We start from the raw sequence: 20,856 nt of genomic DNA, 5'->3' as shown, positions 1-20,856 counted from the left end.
AGAGATTTCTACCCTTTAGCAATCTGTGCACAGTTCAGGGGTAGAAACCAAAGTAGCTTCAGGGAGGGACAGAACTGGGAGCCCACTGCCAGCACTTACCACTGCCCACATTTCTCAGAGCTTCTGGCAGCTCCTGGTCAGACTCCTTTCCAGGCTGCATCTCAGCCTCAGCTGCATATCCTTCTGGACAAACTACTTTCTGCTACACCAGCTGCAAAGTTTCTCTTCCTTTCATAGGCAGCTATTGTCAGCCTCAAATCCACCATCTCCAGCCCCATACTATCATGAGCTTCAGGTGTGCTTTTCCAGTGGAAGGCCTCTTTTCTATCCCAGATTACTTTTTTCTGGTCTTCTCTGAACTGAAAAATCTCATTGAGCCCTGTTTCCACAGGAGACCAGAAATCTTCTCTGTATATCCCTCTTCTGTTTCCAAGAACAATACTAACTGCACCCTTAATTTTTTCCTCTCCTGCTCTATAATATCAGAGACAAAGCTTTTCTTCTAATTTTTTATACTATCCTCTTCCACCTGGTACAGCCACTAACTTACCAACTGCACATGGAAAGTGCCCTCAAGTTCATGGTACTCAAATTCTATGCTGCTGTGTTGTCAACAGAAGTCTGTTCTGATGTTAAGTAAGCTTAAGAGATCAACAGGTGCTGTTATAATTCACAAATATTCAGTTTTAGAGCCAAATCCTCATAAAAAAAATATGCTCTAAGGTTGCCTATATTATATATATATCATATGCACTTACATCTATCTATAAATAAAATCTATAATCTGTATATAAAAAGTGTATGCATGCAAATATATGCATACATATATTTGTTTGCATTTTAATGTCCATAGGCCTAGGAGAAACACATGTAAACAATATGCAGTTTGGGGAACAAGAATAGAACCTGTCAATATTCAAGATGTTAATGTTTAAAACCAGACTGCAGGTAAGTAATAAAAGAAGCGCCTTCATCAGATGTGTTCGCAAATATAATGACAACCTAAGTCTGATTAAGCCAGATGTCAAACATGAAAGAGCAGGCAGGAAGCTTCAGGGGGCTGAGAACAACATGAAGAGACGGATCTGAAAGGCCATGAAGAGCAAACTATGTTGAAAATGAGATGGTTAAACCTGAGTGACACTGAGTAAACTCCAGTTTCTTACTTGAAAGCTTTGTGGATGGACCAACACAAAATGTTTACTCTCAAGACTTGGCAGACTGTTATCTTTCACCTAAGAACAACTTGCTGAGGCATTTAAAAACAGTACTGAACACTGAGCAGACAAAGTTGGCAAACATTTTTCCCCAGTAGTAGCTATTTTTTCTCTCACTAGTCCCTAATGCTGTCACAGTGTTTACAAAATGAAGAGGTGTGTGGTGTGGTATGGCACAGTAGTGTATTATGGAGTCTTTTTTTAAGCTTTATGAGATCTAGAAAACCATGTGCCAGGTACAGTGGCAGACAGCTGCATGGCTCTGAAGAGCTCTGCTCTGTACCACCATATGTGCTAAAATAGCCTATTTATCATACACAACACTATGTCTTCCTCTGTAGTTCCATCCATTCATTTATGTAACCCTGTAAAATGAAAAAGGCGTCAATTAATATTAAATACATTTTAGCAGAACTGCAAAGTATAGAACAGTTTGACTTCATGAAGCTTTATTTGCTTGGTTAGGGGCTTTCTAATGTACCTGTATGGGGGACTCAATCCAAAATCCCACCTAAGCCAGTGGGAACACTTTCCAGGTCTTTAAAGGGTAGCAGAGCAGTTCACAACATGGATGAGATGATTAGGCTCAAATTCAATATTCTTGTCCAGACAAACTTTGGTTTTCAGTTCTACTGTCTTACAATGAGGAAAAGTCATTCAGGACGAAGTGCCTTGCTCAGCTGATAAAGTTTCACAGATGGAATCCTTTCTGTTTAAACTCTGTATTTCTCATGTACACTTCCAGATGATTCTTTGCCCCTGACTTCCCCCCCCCAGGTTTGGCTAGTAGGAGGTACTGCAGACCCCTGCTAGCACAGGTGGTGTGACCCCAGACTCCTGTGCCAGGAACCACAGTGCTGCCATGCAGTGCTGTGGCAACTACAAGGAAAATGCACTCCTGGGAGATTTTAGCTTAAGAGGAACAGAGAAGAAGGCTGAGCGCCAATGGGGACACAGAAAGGCAGGAAGAAAACAAGAAAATACTGAAAACCTCTAAGTGAACTTACAGAAACTTCAGAATGGGCTAATTTCAAATGGTGGGCTCTGTAATCTAGCTCATTCACCTTCTCGGTAGTTATTATGCTGCCACTATGATTTAGATAATGAGTGAATACCTTTTTTCAGCATTTGTCTTAATGGTCATGTCCCATTTCATTAGCTATTTACTAAATCCTCTTTTTGTACATAATAATTGATCAAGATAGGATCTGCATTTGAAACAATTGGAGAGCCCTTATGTTAGTTAAATAGTGTCATTTTGCAAGTATGATTTTCTCAGATGCATCCTTCCATATTTTCAATCTAATCTGAGGTCTGGATGAAAACATTTAATCCTCCTCCCCAACTATCTCCAACAGCCAAACTGGACAACCTTCATCTGGTTTTAGGAGCTCAGCTTCTTCACATACCACTAATAAATCCTAGTGATTAATTAATAAAAGCCCCACTCACTGCTTTCTTTTAAACCTTATGTCTATTCCACTAATTTATATCAGAAATTGTCTAATGGAATGATCTATCACAGACTACTAATTGAAGAAAGCTGGTTCATTGAACACCAAAGGCCTTGCATTTCTCAGAACCTGAGCAGCAGAAAGTCAAGGTGGAAAACCACTGGTTTCACAGGTTTGTGAATCAGAGCTTACTCCCAGCTGGTTGGAAGCCCTTCAAGTCCTGGCCCTTGGTTCTACTCTTTGTCCCCAGTGTCTGGGGCAAAGAGCCTGGAAGTGTTTGGCTCTGACGAAGCCTTCCATGGGACTGGAAGGTGCTTGGTTCAGGAATTCCTGCCAGGAATCCTGTAGGTTATTGCAAGGAGGCACAGAAAGTATCAGTTAAACATGAGATTTTCCCTGGAATACCTGGTCTGAGACCTGATGAGCCAGCACAGCTATTAGTGAAAATGATGTTTTTCCTAGTTTTATAGTTGTTAAAATAATGGCTTGAGCCAAAGGAGAAATTTCTTTATGGTACTCCCCCTCTGCAATTGTTTCTAATGCAATTTTTTATAATGTCTGACTCAAGAGAAATTTGAAAAATAATAATTCATTCGTATTTGAGCTGAATCCAAGTTCTTGAAAAGTCTTGCAAAGGCAGAATCCTGGATTTTGGCCATTTCTTTCTGGGTGGTAAGCAATAATCAAATTAATGATTTCAAATTAGTTGAAAATCATCTTGAACCAAAACCAGCACAATTACAAGCAGATGGATAAACAAGATAAACAATAGGAACTCACAATTTAACCAGCAGCTAGTTATTTTAAAACACCTCTGGTAAAGGAAAAACAAACCAAAACATTTTTAGGGTGTATTTAATGGGGCAGTGTGATTACATTAGCTAGAGGCTGTGAGATCCATGCTATCAGTGACACTACTGAAGGGACTCAGTTGTCCAACAGCTTCCAGGACAATCACAGAAACAAAACCCTGTCCAGTGGTAACTGCAGAGGGGAGCATTGAAAATAAATTTGGGGTTTTATGATTTGAGGTTTTTTACAAAGAAAATTGTCTCTGACACAAAAAAACCAAACCCACAAGCCTATCTCAAAAAGTGGTAGATTCTGCCTCTCCTTAAAATAATGTCTCACTGGTGAGAGTTGTCCAGGCCTACGGATGGGCAGCTGAGACATTCCCAGAGTGTTCCCAGGAGCCAAGGCCAATGAATAGAGGGCAGCCAGCTCTGCTCTAGTAAACACTCTTATCCTTCAAAACCATGTGTCTGCTTACAAATTGTCTTTTGGGAATGGTTCTGGAAATCCCCTGCTTCTGATTTGTGCCTGGGAGTGGTTTGAACAGTAGTTGGCAGCAGCCTTGAGGCTGCTAAGGACGCCTAACTCTTTAACACCATAGATGACCATAATTCAATGCTCAGGACTGTTCCCAGGCCCTGTTTATTTCACCAGGATACATGTAGACTGAGAAGAAAATTAACATGAAATATTTGGTTTGTTGAGACTAGAATTGTCATGTCTTACAGGACATCCATTATGGAGATGGATTGAACTAATGTGATGCTATTGCCTCCTGCTGAACTAACTACTAAACTCACAGAAGTATCCTTTCAGTAGCACTGATATTACTTCAGAAAATCAACTTGTACTCAGGGGATACTCCAGCACTTTGCAGTTGTAATCTTAATTTTGCCAGCATCAGCAAAGAACCAAATTAATCTGCAGCAGACTATAATGTGACCTATCAACCATATGAGTTGGGTTTCATTGGTGATAATGCCCAAACTGGGAAGCATCTGTTAATTTCTTCTCTTACTTTGTACATCTGTTATCAGTCCCTCCGTGTGATTTGGAAGCTGGATTTCCTTGCACACATACCAGAATGCTCACTTCAATCTCCTTCATGCAGTTTACTATGAAGCCCTTGATTAATGTGCTAAGGGCCAAACCTGAAGAGAGCCCAGACTGCTGCTGGTTTGTACCACCTGAAAACAGAGCTTTTAGACAACACAGAGAAAGTCAAAGCCTACAATACCTATTTTAAAGATTATCTGTCGGTGTCAGCAACGGGAAGTACATTCACCTCCACAGCCCTCATCTGTAATTTTGTCTGGGTGGGTGAAAGGGAATGAGAGTACAATAGTTTCACCTCTTCTAGTTCTTAATGATCCTGCCTTTCCCCAGTCAACCTACGCAGAGACATTTACAGCCATCAAACATACGGACTGCCAGACCTAGGTGTGTTGGACTGCTCCTCCAGGGATCTTAGCCAGATGGAATTTTAGGAGAGGACACAGTTCATTTCAGAGCAATCCAAACGAGCAGCTTTCTTTTCTTTATTACACCATTGCATTTGGCAGCAATCCACCAGAGGCAGATTCTCTGCTCTCTAAGGAATGATCTGCCCACTCTGTCCATTTAACAGGACGTTCAGCTCAGAAAATCCAGTTGCTGATCACACATGTGGAGCAGATGTGCGAGCATGCGTAGCAAAATAAAAAATAAAAAATCCCAGCAGTGTACTGGGAGAAATGTAGCGTAACTACTGAAAAACAGTGACACAAAGGCTCTGATTCTGAAACAGTGGTTATTGTTGTTGTAAGGATTTTTCTTATTACTCTTTCTTAGGGAGGAAAAAAAAGCGTAATAAATCCTTTATTATTTTTCTCTTTGGAGGTCAGGGAGGATTATTCATGTTATACTAATGTGGCTTCTTTGTTCAATTTCACAGACTTCTTACAAAGATAGGATTCTGACTATTTTGACCAGACTATCTTGGGGCCCTACCTCTCAGGAACTGAGTGCTGGAAAACTTCCACTGGAAAAAAACCACAGCCTTTTAAAAGAGAGGATATCAGAAGTATACATCTTTTATCCATGCCCCACACACTTGCATGTAAAGGGAGAGCACCAGCTGTTTTTCTCATGGTGAATAAGGGTTACTTGGGGAAATCTGACTTCCTGTTTTTACATGGACAGCTACATTGTTGCATAGCCAGTTAATTTTGGTTAGGTCAATAGAGCAAGTTTAATTATTGGAACCTACCTTATTCACTCAAGCTTCACACTGTACAGAAGAAAGAGGGAATGCTAGGAGCTCCAAACTTTGCACAGAAGCTGAAAAGCTCATCTTAATTGCATGGCCCCTGCTCAAGCATATAAAACCTTTATTTTTTTCTCTTTTTTAGTTTGGGGGGGGGGGTGGGGGCAGTAGGGAAGATGGGATTTGCTGAGTAGTGCAATATGGACTGCAGAAAAAAATTCTATCTTAGTTAAAAAGATACTGAATAAAAATCTTATAGGGATTTATATTTTTATATATCTATATATAAGTGGGTGTATATATGTATTTGCATATATATATATATATATATAAACCCAAACCAACAAAACTCCACAAACTCCCAAATGAACACATTTAAAACACTGGGAGCAGCATAACTACTCCTACAGACGTGGTGGGAAAATGGTCCATTTTGTCCACAGCAGCAAAACTCAAAACAACAAAAACTTGTGCAGTGTCAAATACAGAGAGCAATCCCCTTCAGTTACAGGAGGTACTATGAAAATACATCTCTCAAGTTGTGGCTCTCATAACCAGGACCACTGGTGATGGTGGAATGAAATAGCAACTAATGCCAGGTACAATCCCCTAAGAAACCAGGGGTATTTCTGTCACTCTATGATGTTCATTTCTAATTTACTTTAACTGGCATGCTTAGGGTTTTTTTTATTTAGTTCAGTCACTGGCTAAGCCCCTTCCTCCATTTCATACGGTGTTACAAGCTATGGTGGATTTCTAAATCTTGGTCTTGGTTAATGCATCAAAGGACATATGGGCTGATTTCCTTCAGTTTCTCATAATATACATGTAGCCAGCTGCATGTTATTACATAACTTTAGACTTAAAGCAACCAGATCATTCTAGATACCATGATCTATTTCTGTGTTTTTGATACAGTAATATTATGGTGGGAGAAAATCAGCAGTGCTGTTACAAAGAAAGTTTGGGGTTTTTTTAAAATTCATATCCTTGTTCTTAATAAACATCCCAAAGAAAAATATTCAACAGCAGCAGGCAGTAATAAAGAGGCAAAAAATGGCAAAACCACAGTACTGAGGAAACCTATGTGAAAACACTGGTTGTGTCTTCCTGGTTACAGAAAACAAATAGAACTGTTCAAAGTGCTTGCCAATAAGGGCCTGCCAAATAAAATATTGTTTTATGAAGTCAGGAAAAAACTAATTTTAAAGGTTATTGTAGGTTATTTGTGGTCACGTCTTGTGTTCATAAAACATGATGTCATCTTGAACCCTTCACTATTTTTATTTCAGCCCTATAGGTCTTTGTCTGAGACACTATCTCAGCAATTGTAGACATTTTAAAGTTATTGGAAAATACTTACGAGAGTCTGTTCTACAAATTTAATAGGAATAAAATAAATTAGACACAAACCATCAGAATGCAAGAACCCATCACCGCTGCTGTATTTTAGGGGAGTTTATTTACCTAATCCAGTAATTTGGAATGATAAGATCTCACCAGTTGCATTAAATTTGAAATGAGACATTTGGAAAAATATTTTCCCTGGTTATGTTTGTTTCAAATTAGATTAACACCACAAAACTGTACATCACAGCATCTGATTCTCTGCCTTGTCCCTGGAACACTGGGGGAATGATTATGAAGGCCACTAGGATAAACATTGTGTCACCTTCTGCTTTTTCGGTGCAAAGAGTTTATTCACCTCAATGAGTGAGTCATCCCACAAGCCAATCTAATGTAGCTAGATGAACTGCAAACTGACAGAGAGGACAGAAGTTAACGAGATGGTCATAAGGAGTTAAAGACTTTTCCTGGCCACCATTAAAGCTTTTGCCTCATTTCTTTCTCTCTGTTCTGTCTGACATTCACTGACCCGTCATAATGCCAGATGGAGTACATGAGATTTTAGGGTTTTTTCAGAATCAGGGCTTCCTATAAATGGTCTCTTCCATTTGAAGCTACCTAATTAACAGCTGACTCAGGCCTGAACACTTCCTTGAATGTTGTGGCCACTCTGGGGATTTCTTCTTTTTAGCCACTGACAGCCCCTTTTCTGGTGCTTTCACTGCTAAAGCAGTTTGTCAGAGTAAAGAAATGCTTATGATATCTTCCCTTGTGCCCCTCTAGGGTTGTGTGCCTACTAATTTTTTCATTAGGATAAGAATATCCCTCTAGTTCTCCTCTTTGTTCCATTTAGGCTTTATTTTATGGTCATGGGAAGTGATTTGATGTGAACTAAGTCTTAAAATACGAGATTTTAAAGTAGTAGATGAATTTGTCTTCCTTTTCTTTCTGAAGCCCCTGACCTCATACTATCCCAGTGATAGTGGAAGCACCCTGTTCATGGAAGAAGCTGTGTGCTGGGACCTGGCCCAACAGGAGGAGTTTCTTATGGCTTGGTTCGTTGTGGGGATGCGAGGAGATTCATGGTGGGTGCTACGATGTTCTCATAGGATACTAGAGCATTTCTCGTGGTGCAACTTCTGGCTTTATTACTCTCACTCCTTTTCTCAAAATATGCCTGTCTCTAAATCTAAAGGCAGCTCCGCATGGATCTCTGTGGCAGTGAGGGGTGACAGTCTGTGTCACCTGCCAAAGAGCACAGGATTTCTTCTCACATGGGAGAAAGAAGTAAAAGCAGTTTTAGTCCATTTCAGCCCCCTCTCTACCCCAGGCTGCTGCAAACACTGAGGCTGTATTCAGATTTTTTGTGGAATTTATGTAGCCCAGAGGCCTGGGCCAGTGCTCTGCTGGTGACAGTGTTGCTCAAGGTCCCTGAAATGCATGTGGTTTGGCTCTGTGGCCCCATCTCCAGTGGAGGGCCTATTTCATGCCTGGGGTAGCCAGGGACTTTTAGGGGGACAGCTAAAAGCCTTTCTTATGGTTGCAAAAGGAAATCCTCCTTCAGTTGCATCTGAAATTTCCAGAGGCTCTTTTCACTACATGAGCCTTTTTCCTGCATAAAAGAACTGCAGTCACAGGACAAATCTCACCCAATATATCTTACCTGTAAATGGCACTTTTTCTCACAGGTCAGTTTCTAACACTCTGTTGATGTTTGTTTTTCTGTTATGTTGCCAGTTGGAATTGCTGATGCTATTTCCATGCTGTACTATCACATTTGTGGAATGAATCTCAAGACCAGAGTTTTTATTGATGGCTTATCTTTTGTATTTTCTGGTCAAACTTCTTACTCTACCTACAGTTGAGTCAGACTTCGATTCCCACTCTCAGTTTCACTCCCCCCAGGTGTCTCCTACCACCCAGCTTGTAAATACTTTTCTTTCTACTAAGTACTGTGGAATTCATGCTTAGGAAACCAAGAAAATCTGTAAGACAATTTGGGCTGAACTTAAAGATTCTTCTGTTCCTGTGGTTAATCAATAATATTCAAGTGCAAAAGAGGAAAACAAACTTAGGCAGATGTTGTTAACATTTGTTGTGGAACAAATGCTGCTTTCTGGTGGTAAAAATGCTTAATTTGCTTGCTTTTGTCAATAGCTAAATTCAAAATAAGGCAAAAATGTGACATATTGAGTCACTATATTTGTGCATTTCTTAAAAGAAACTTGAATAATCTCTATTACCATTTGGCTTCATTGGCTGAACTTTCTGATCTCTATCTAGTAACATTCCAGCCAGCCAGTCTCTCATATTAAAAGTACAATTTCTAAAGCACTGAACAATCATGTAACTCAATTCTGGATTCAACCAGCTTCTATCTTCCTCCTTAAGCTATCTCCTACATTTACAGAAGGACCCATGGGGTTTTCCTGTGGGTTTTTTGGTTAGAGTTCCCTCACATGTTTTTTTTTTTATATGTGTGTCTGCTCACAAGCTAAATGGAATGATCTGTTCTGTTTTTAAAATGGGGGAAAAATAAGCAGTAGGAAGTATTGGAGACAGTTGTGCCACATGGATAAGGTAGGGATGGGATGGGATGGGATGGGGAGGAAAATAATCCAGCTGCCTAATCATTTCTCTGTAATGTGACTGAAACCATGTATTGTATAATACTAGAGCAAAAGGGGGCCATAGCCCCTGCATTTTCATATGCACTCATGCCATAGCTAATAAAAATAAATCATACAGTGTTTACCATAGGAAATTGCCAACTGCCACCCCGGTGTGCCACAGAAGATTTGCTCTTGATGATGTATTCCCGTAAAGGATACAAGTAAGAAACTAACACTGCAGAGTTCAAACAAAAAGCCTAGCCTTGATGACAAAACTAATTCAGCCATTTCTGAGATAAATTATAAGAACTCATCTTCTGTATTTCTAACTCTTTACTTTTCTGGGGCAGTTCCCTGCAGGGGCTCCTCAAGGTGTAGGAACTGTATAGCAGATATTAGCTGATGGGAAATCTAGCAGTATTTTCCACCTCTCTTTGGAGAAAGGCCCCACTTTGATCCTACCAAGGGCTGGCCTCCCTGACTGCCCCTATGGGACTTTTTGCAGATGAGGGCTGTTATCAAATTCACCGAGATGGGCCCACTGCTGTGGATGCTAGCAAGGGCTAGCAGAGGAATTTTCCTATGAAACTTTTCTTCCTCATAAGAAAGCAGGTAGAGAAATCCAGCTTCTCACAGCTTCTCTGTGAAAGCTTTCATTCTCATGAAGACTGGATGGACCACAGTTTGAGAGAATGCAAACCATTTCTACACCTGCAGGTTGTTGTGAGAACAGAGGAATTGTTTTCAGTCTTGTGAGAATAGTATTTGGAAATGGGTGTCTTACTGCTCAACCTGTCACCTTGAGAGGTGGTGGGTCAACAGGCCAATCATGTAATTTCTCTTTTGTGAACCATGCTATAAAGGTTATGGGTGATTAAACGAGGTCACTTCGGCCATATCATCTGACTTGGACTTATGTCGTGATTTTTGCCATTCCCTGTGAGCAACAGCGACACACCGCTGGCCAAGGCTGAGCAATGCAGTGAGAGTGGGGATAACAGCTATTTCAGGGATAACAGATTTCACAGAATCACATAGTGGGTAAGGTAGGAAGACACCACCCCTAGAGCATGTTGCTCAGGTTTGTGTCCAGATGGATTTTGAATATCTCCAGAGAAGGAGACTCCATAACCTCTTGTGGCAACCTTGTCCTGTGCTCGGTGACCCACACAGTAAGGAATTCCTCACGTTCAGGTGTAACGTCCTGTGCATCAGTTTCTGCCCATTGCATCTTGTCCAGCTGCTTGGCACCACCAAGAAGAGCCTGGCTCCATCATCTTGGCACCTTCCCCTGAGATATTTATTGACATTGATAAGATCCCCTCTCAGTCTTCTCTTCTCCAGGCTAAACGGGCCCAGCTGCCTCAGCCTTTCATCATAAGAGAAATGCTCCAGTCCCCTAAATATTTAAGGATGGGGAAAAAATATGCAAAACAGCCACCAGAGAGAGGAGTGAAATATGTGAGAAAAAACCCTGCAGATCTCAACGTGTGAGAGAAACAGCCCTGCAGACCTCGAGGTCAGTGAAGAAGGAGAGGGAAGAGATGCTGCAGATGCCAGGGCAGACATTTCCCTGAAGTCTGTGGTGAGGCAGGCTGTTCCTCTGCAGCACGTGGAGGTCCATGGTGGAGGAGACATCCACATGCAGCCTATGGAGAATGGCACACTGGAGCAGGTAGGTGTGAAAGGGACACTGTGATCCTGTGGGAAGCCTCAGCTGCAGCAGGCTCCTGGCATGACCTGTGAATGCATAGGAAGAGGATTCCATACTGGAGCAAGTGTGCTGGCAGGTCTTGTGACCCCATGGGGACCCACACTGGAGCAGTCTGTTCCTGAAGTGCTGCACCAGTGGAAAGGACCCACACTGGAGCAGTTTGTAAAGAACTGCAGCCCATCGGAAGGAGTCATGTTGGAGAAGTCCATGGAGGACTGTCTCCTGTTAGAGGGGCCCCATGCTAGAGCAGGGGAAGAGTGTGACGAGTTCTTCCCCTGGGGAGGAGGAAGTGGCAGAGGCAATGTGCGATGAACTGACCACAGCCACCATTCTCTGTCCCCCTGCATTCCTGGCAGAAGGTAGAGGAAATCAGGAGAGAAGAAAAACCTGGGAAGATAGGGTGGGAGAAGGATGTTTTAAGATTTGGTTTTGTTTCTCATTATCCTACTCTGGTTTGATTGTTAACAAATTAACCTTGTTTCCCTGAGTTGAGCCTGTAACAATAATTTACCAAATCCCTTTGGTCTGTAACAATAATTGGTGAGTGACGTCTCTCTCTCCTTATCGTGACCCACAACCCTTTTGTTAATTTCCTCTCACCTGTTCAGGTGAGGAGGGGGAGTGATAGAGCAGCTTTGGTGGGCACCTGGCATCCAGCCAGGATCAACCCATTAACTCATACACTGTATAACGGAGTTTATTCCCCACCTCACAGAATGCTGTGGAGAAATTCTTTCTACATTTCACATGGGGATATTCAGGAGCAAGGAACAAATTAATGTCCCAAAACACTGTTTACAAACATAGATTTGCCAGTTCTGTTCTACTGTACAGTGCAAGCACTTTCTGCACCCATTGTGGTCTACTGTACAACCTAATTCTGACCTTTTCCAAAGGTCAAAGCTGACCTTTGTGGTCAGGGCAGGCTCCAACTGCGAAGCTGAAATTTTATTGCAAGAGGCACCTGCTGCATGATTTTAAAAATATTGTATGGTATAGATGCTGAACCTTGAATGGATACTCAGAGGGTTAGGAAGGAGAATTCCCCCAGAGCTCTCAAATTTCAGGTGTATTCCCATTCCTGCCTGTCAAGGCTGACAGGAACTCAAACTGGAGAAATTACACACCATGAGATTTTAATTCCAGAACTGCACAAGCAAACTGTGTAGTGGTTTCAGCTTCCTGCATACTCAGTAAGAAGTTTGTATCAAAACCAGAGAGCTGTAATGTTGAAGGATATGACTGAATATTTTTTGAGAAAACTCAATATTTCTGCAAGTAAATTGTAGCAAGTGAAGCTCCAAAAGCACACTACCATAGTCAGAAGGGCAGCATGAGAAGGAGAAGATGCCAGCAGAACCCTGACAACAACTTCCTCTGACTGAGTTGAGCTAATTTTCCATAGATCCTATTCTGAAGGGCAGTCTTGAAGAGCATCTTTTCTGGAAAAACAGAACCCCCTGCCAGGCTGGTGGTAGGACAAAGGGAGATGAAGACACAAGAGAAAGTTCTGCTCCCATCTCAAGTCAGTGGGACAAAGACAGTGAGGGTCATAAAACTGCGGTGTTGTGACAAAATGCATGGAACTTGCTCTGCATCAGAGCTTAACCGAGTCTCCCAAGAAGGACTGCCCTGAAGTTCACACACACTGGTGCAGTTACAGTCTTCTACTAGAGGCATAATTTCATCAGGAAAGACAAGAATACTTTAGCTACTCTGCATTTGGTGCTTAAGGGTCTGAAGGACAGAAGCTCTCTCGCTGTGGTCCTGTTGCCATCCCAGGAGACAAATGAAGAGGCTCATCATGGGACTGGTCACAGTGGTGAGACAAGGATGTACCTTCACTGTGCGAAGTGACTCTACACAGCAGCACAAATGCATGAATCTCTGTCTTTAAGGAAGGTGTTTTGTCCAAGTCTGCTATAAACAGCTATTTCACAATGATGTTGTGAGGTCTGATGTGTACAGATTGCTCCGAAGACAGAAGTCCTATTGATGAGTGCTGTTATTGTTGATAAGTAATAGATTAAAAATTAGGCATTATTTACTATGAAATCCTTCTCAAGAATACTTCACAAGTACTCAGAAAGGGATAAAGGCACACAAAAGTCATTAATTAATTTAGTTTCAGCAGCACAAAGAGGAATTTAACTCAAGTAGAGCTATCTATCTATCTATATATCTATCTGTGCAGGTGTCTGTATTTGTTAGATCAAAGACATCCTTAAAATATTCAGCAAAGAATGCTATTTCCATTTTTTGATTAAATCACTGATTATTATACAGATGTAAATATAATTGCATTTCTATGTGGTTATTGTATATTGAAAATTTGTTGTTACCCAATTTTCATCCTTCACTGGGATTTGCATGTGTAGCAATGAATAAGAATACTTGATGATTCAGGGATTGATAATGGGATATTTAATCATTTTGTCTCTTCATCACCATTCTAATGAACATCTACCAAAACGCCTTATTTGTAAATACTATTCTGGGACTGTGTGATGAAATCAGCCTTGTTCCTGGTATTAATCTCAAATACAAGTCATAAAGTGTGGCAGGAGCAGAATATTTGTGTGTCATAAATGTCATGGCACAGTGGAATTCATCAAAAGATGCTCCTGATTTTATAGATAATCTTTCTTGGTGTATTTAAGAATTGTTCTACTTCTCCTCTGCTTGAGAATTGTTCCACTACTGTAATGTTACAACTCTTGGCACAATTTAAGATTGCCATAGGCTTTTGCCCAAGTCAGGTTGGAGCTGGGTCAGAGTTGGGTGGGAGTGTTGATGTGCTGGAGGGCAGGAAGGCTCTGCAGAGGCATCTGGACAGGCTGGATCAATGGGCCAAGACCAATGGCATGAGGGTCAACAAGGCCAATGCCAGGTCCTGCACTTTGGTCACAACAGCCCCAGGCAGTGCTACAGGCTGGGGCAGAGTGGCTGGAAAACTGCCCAGTGGAGAAGGACCTGTAAGTACTGGTTGACAGCAGCTGAACATGAGCCAGCTGTGCCAAGGTGGCCAAGAAGGCCAATGGCATCCTGGCCTGCATCAGGAATAGTGTGTCCAGCAGAGTTAGGGAAGTGATTCTCTCTCTGTACTGGGTCCTGAGGAGGTCACATCAGGGGAGGTTTAGGTTGGACATTAGGAAGAATTTCTTCACAGAAAGGGTGATTAAGGTTTGAAATGGACTGCCCAAGGAGGTGGTGGAGTGAGTCACTGTCCTGGGGATGTTTAAGGAAAGACTGGGTGTGGCACTTAGTGTCATGGTCTATTGGACATGGTGGTGTCTAGACTTTGGTTGGACTCAATGATCTTGGAGGTCTTTTACAACCCAATTGATTCTGAGATCCTGTCTCAGTAACAGGTCTTAGCAAGCAATCCATTCAATTAACGTTCTGCTTATTGCATATTTGTAGCCCAACACAGTCTGCTCTGTTTTAAGAGGACTTGTTTGAAGATATACGCATATATTCATACATGTGTGTATGTGTCATTAGCACTATTGTTCTGAAAGTAAGGGTGTGAATCCGAATCCCCTAGCAAGTAACATCCTGTACAAGTGGCTTTGTACAACTTCTGCAGCTCCTTTGCTTCTCTTCAAGTTGACAGAGAATCGTGACACAAAGTAGGCAAATGAGCATTGCCATATTTGTAATGCAAGAAATACTTAGGGATTTGTAAGATTTAAGTTGATATCTACTAGTAAGAATCATATTTTTAAGTCGTCCAAAGTAAATCTAGTTTGTTCTATTTATTATACAGCTGAATACTTAGCCTGTGGACAGATGTTCAATTTGCAGACAGCTGTGTTAGTTTAAGATGTTACAATCCCCAGCTGTTTGCAGCCAGCATGTTACTGAAGGCCCCTGCCCATACAGTTCTGCACAGCTTTGCTTGGATTTCTGAGACTAGCTAGGGCAAGGTCATTTAGGCTAGTTCAAACCATCTGCAGTGGCCATTGCTGTTAAGATGTGCTGAAGGCCATGAACTATTACTCCTATGGTGTCTTCATTGTAGGGGAGAAGCAATTTCACACTGGTGAGCCCCAAGCTTTCTGGGAGCATCTTTGCTGGGCAGACCAAATCCTTACTGAAAGGCATCTGTCCTGAGTCTCCTACACATAATCAGTTACGTATAGATCATGAACAATCACCTCCTTCGTGGATCTTCAGTGGGATGAGGTCTTTGGTATGTAGGAAGCAATTCAGGTACCTAAAAAAAGGTATATCTGATATACATACACCTATAATTATCTAATGCCATTTTGCCTTTCTTTTTGTGTTGTAGCATGGATGTCTTTGATATCTTAGGGTTAAGCTGGCAGCAAACATCTATTCTTCATAATCTCATTTTTCCCCTTGGTGTTGAAGAGCTCTCACTGACCAAGGAAATTGTTTTGGAGAGCTAATAAAAATTTTTATACAGCACAGTCTGAATCCAGTGAGCTAAAAATTCAAGGATTACTTTAGTGATGTTTAAATAATTTGAAATTCTGAATTCTTTTTGAGGAAGATCCTTAAAAGAGAGTATTATGAAAAAATGTCTCTATAGACATAATAAAATATTGCATTAGTCAGAGGAAGTAAAAACAGTCTTTCTTGGTTAGAGTCCTGGAGATCTGTTTCTCATAATGTGATATTTAGGAGCAGCTATGAAATGTCAATATTAATGCTTGTATCATTCTAATTTTACAGACAAAATGAAAAAAACCCCACGGCACAAAACTTGAATTTTTTTTTCATTATCTCATATTTGACTGAGAAAGTTATGTGCCTGATAGCAGTGTGAAACAGACATGTATAGTCCCAAAAAAAGATTCTTGAGATTTTCATATAAAAGCAAATGGCCCCTAAATTACTGGTCTACACTTCTCAGATATGGGATTGGGTCAGTTCTTTTGTGCAAAACCCTTTGCTTCTGGACAGAGCACTTTACTCTCTGGTTTGTACCTGTAATGGTGGAATCCTGCTCTGGCTCTGTGCAAGTTTTCTCTACCTGAAGGTATTTCAGAAAGCTGAGGGATTGTCTTTACAATTTCAAGCAAACAACTGAGTTTTAACTAAGTGATTCCACATGCTGGTTGAGAAAGACTCTTTATATTTGCCCTTCAGTGCACTAAACCTACAAATCATGTTTGTAAGACCTTTTCTTTCTGTTTTTGACCTATCACTTTAAATTCAATGTATCTATTTTAGCTGCAATTTAAAACAAATTGTCCCACAGTCTGATGAAGACTACTTACTTTCAGTGCCAGAAAAGGGCATATGTCAGAAGAAATAGTCTGCACACGTACTTTACTGTTGCTTATTTGACAGATGACCTTGATGTGAATCTCCACTGGGGGCTGAGACTGCTTATGTCCATGTTTGGTTCAGGTTGTCTTGTTACTATTTCCTTCAACTAGGGCAAAGATACAAAGTTCCTCTAATTTTTGTCTCAATGCTTCTCAGCGTCATCCAGAAAGAACAACTTAGTTTTTAAAGGGAGGAATCTGAGACCAGAACTCCCATTTGCCATACACTCATTTTCAGTGTTTTACAAACACCCAATATCCAGATTACCTCAGTCTGTACTAAAATGGAATGAGACTCATGAGGTGCAGAGAGACTGAGGAAGCTACTGTATATGCCCATTACCTGACTATCTCCCTAAAATACTAGCAAAAGAAAAGGTTGTATCAATATGCATACAATCTTTGGGTCCCACATATTTCTCACTTCAAGGCATAATCAGGAAATAATATTAAAATGAATGATAGTTATATAGTCCAATACAGAGAAGTGAACCAATTCTTTAAGACATAAATTCCAGTGTCCCTTCTGCCTCAGGCATCATGGGACAGTGAGGGACTGAAAAATTATGTTCAACAGACCCATGGAGGATGAGAATGACTGTGTTGCTGTGGGGTTACAGATTATGGCTGTGGACCAAGAAGAATATAATTGAGTTTTCACTATAAAGCCACTGAAAATACTTCATATTAAAAAGTTCTATGTATTGTCCTTCCTTTATCCTGTCCCTGTCTGCTCCCTGCCTTCAGGCTGTCAACACTTATTGTAAAACAATACTGCTGAGTATTCTGATGCAAATTGACAACACTATGACTTAAATTTAAATTAACTCACCTAATAGCTAAGACATTTTTTTATTTTGAAGTCATGAGCAATGCAAATAATAGAGAAACACATCTCTTTATTCACTGTTTCATGTCACAAATGTGTTCATCATCTTGCTGTGATGCCAATGGCACCTCTAAACTGAAGATATATGTATATATTCATATATGTGTGTATCTCACCTATAAGCAGGGCAGACAGGTTAAATATGCTGTTTTATTCCAATCATAGTGAGTTTAAGTCTTTTGGGGGAAAAATATTCTTTTCATATTCTAAAATGGTTCTAAAAAACTTTCCCAGTGGTTAGATGTTCAAGAATCTTGAGTTACACTATATTTTTGTTAATTTTTAAGTACACCAACATTTTCCACAATATTTTAGCATGCTTTTTCTATGATACTGTGTGTATGGTATTTCATACTGGGATGACAACATTAGGGATACATTCAGTGGCTGCTTAAAACTTTATCTAGACAACAGCTCAAAATGATGCATTTCACAGTATTGAAAAGGAGTTACAGAGTCAGAGTGGGCTTCTTAGAGAGACACTGACCAAACTAAAATACCTGTTTAAAAACTACTTTTAAAGCAAGAATATATGACACTTTCCTAATGTTTTATATATTGTTGCTAAGCTTTTATTACAGAGGTAGAAAAAAAATATAGTTTTCTTTGTTTATTGGTGTTTACTCTGTTTCCATTTTGTTGCATACTTGTGCCATGATTCAGCCCCTAGAAATAGACATATTCTTCTGGGCTTCTAATGCTCTAAAATCTTGGCTCTCACAGCAAACAAACTTATTTAGCACCAAGTTGCCCTACGTACAAAAATAATTTCTGAAGGTTTTGTGAGTTGGAGTTGCATTAATCTGAATGATAGGCTCTCCTCAGCCTGCTTAGCATTATACCTCATTCAATAGACAGTTTAATGGATGATCCACAGCAGTACCTTACATTTTTGACCTCTGGGAATTACTCTGCACAGCTCAAGATTTGGGACTGGATTTGGTGGCTGAAATCCAAAAGCTTTTTCCTTTTTTTAAGTACCAAACATTGCCTCTTGCCAAGTGGGATCATTTTCCCATCTGTTGAAGGGTTTTCTGCCCTTGGTAACAATATTCAGTTTTTCTGGCTCCTTTAGGCTCACACTAGTATAAAAGAGAAATAGCAGAATTTAGCAGTAATGTCAGTAAGCAACTGAAGTCAAAAGCATCAGGGAATCAGACCTATAGGTGTGAAGGACCAAAAGAAGTCCTGTCTGCATCTGGAGTGGCTTAATATAACCTCCATTGTTTCCACCTCCTTTTAATAGGTGATGTCTCATTTAAAAATGGTTGAGAACTGTTTTCCTGTGATGCTTTCTTGACAAACACACCAGCTGCCTTTGAAAAGCTGGGAGAGGAATAAGCTATGATGGAAGCCTTTGAGAACAGTGTTTATGTCATATCCCTAAGGACTTCTGGGTGTAACCCCCTAGTTTTCAGTGTGGAGTGTGCCAGGGACACAGAATGATATGCCCTTTAATACTGCCCAAATACTGCAGCTTGATAAGCCCTGACCTTCACGAGTGACAACGTGAGCAAAAGGAGAACAGGTTGTGCATGGGATGGGCTGGTGACAGCCGAGCTCAGCCAGGCACAGCTGGCTGCCCCAGAGGTGGATTGGCCTGGGACACCAGGCACACCAAGCTGACTTGCTGGGAGTTGCTGAGCTGCTGAAGTGAGTACTGGGCTTGCCACAATGCAGTCCTGAGAAGACTATTTTATCTTGGATCCTTAGAGTTTAAATCTCCACTGTGGTAGAATATGCACTAAAAAGGGTTAATGTGTATAAATATGGATATACCAAATATAATAGATATATATTAGTACATGAAATGTACAGGCTCCAAAGAAATTACTCCAGCAGTTATTCACCAATAACTGGAAAATGTATTTAAAAAATTATTTTGTGTGGCTATTTTTGTCACAACACATTTTAGAACAGCTGTCATAACACTGGGAATTTACTTCCAAAAATATATTCCAAAAAGTCCCTGTTATCTGGCAGCAAAAGACTTAAAAGCAGAGACTACAGTGCACAGAGCAATATTCCAAATGTACATGATAAAAAAACTTCTGGTTATTACTGGGTTAATCAGAACTCTTCTGGAAAGTACCAGAAATTGCATGTAGCTGTTTCAAAAATCACAGGGATATTTTGAACATTTCCACTGGGTCAAAGCAAAAATAACTATACATCCTTTTTAGGTGATTGTATTCAGAAGACTGGTCTTGCTAGAGTGACTTAACACATCCATTACTGCAATTATAATTTAGTGATAATTACTCTGTAGAATTCCAATGTTCTATTACCACAAGTGAGGGCCCATGGAGAAAAACAGTGTGCAGCATCTCCAGGGCCTTGGAATGAGTGACTGTGAATTTATAATTTCCAGACTCATTACATTTAGTTTGGGAGAGGCTATACATGCATTATGTAGGTTAAGAGCCCTCTCTTTGCTGATTAAAATGAAGCACTGTCATTGACTTATCAGATCCAATATGTCTAATTAACATGGAAAATATGTTTGACCTACACTGGTTAAGATAGATGACTTCCTTACACAAGTTATAAACACTTGTAGGCATTAAGCCAGTGTTTAAAAGCAATTTGTGTTTTATGAAAATCTATTTAAGGCTCCCTTCAAATGGAACAAATCAAAACAAAAAACCAGAAAACAAACAACTTCCTCACACAATTCATGTCTTCAGTGTCAGAAAATCAACCCTCTGTAATCAGTATGTGACCAAATCCATGCTGACATACTACTTGGAGGATGTAGCCATCAATGCTCAGAGACCATGGTCAGTGCAGTACTTCAGAGAGGCCTGTTTTGGGACTGAGAAGGCACAAATATGAGTTATCAAAACCTTCCTTCTTTTCATGCTTTGGTCTCTCAGTGTGATCGTCAAGGCATAAAAAACATTACATTTTTCCTTAAACAGAGATATGAATACAGCAGGCATATGTTACTTCTCTAACATGTCCTTCTGGCTGTGACATTAACCAGCTTTTGAACTAAGCAAAGGCACAAAATGGACCACATAAATATCTGTAACTGCTTTCACAAGAATACTAATCAGCCAAACACTTGATTTGTCACTTTCTTTGTTTTTCCATGAGGAGCTAGGACCTAGCTGAATACCTTCACTTTCCATCCTGTGGCTCTAGGAAGGAGGTGGGGGGAGGAGGACATTCTCATCAGCCTATCTGATGTAATCTATAGTCTGGTTTTGCCTATCCTTGAAATGACAAAGATTGGAAATTACCACTACTTCCAAGCTCTTGCAGGCACAGCTGCTTGCTCACA

Source organism: Coloeus monedula, assembly GCF_965178545.1.
Source record: "Coloeus monedula genome assembly, chromosome: 1".
Lineage (NCBI taxonomy): Eukaryota > Metazoa > Chordata > Aves > Passeriformes > Corvidae > Coloeus > Coloeus monedula.
Note: the sequence above shows the minus strand (reverse complement) of the source record.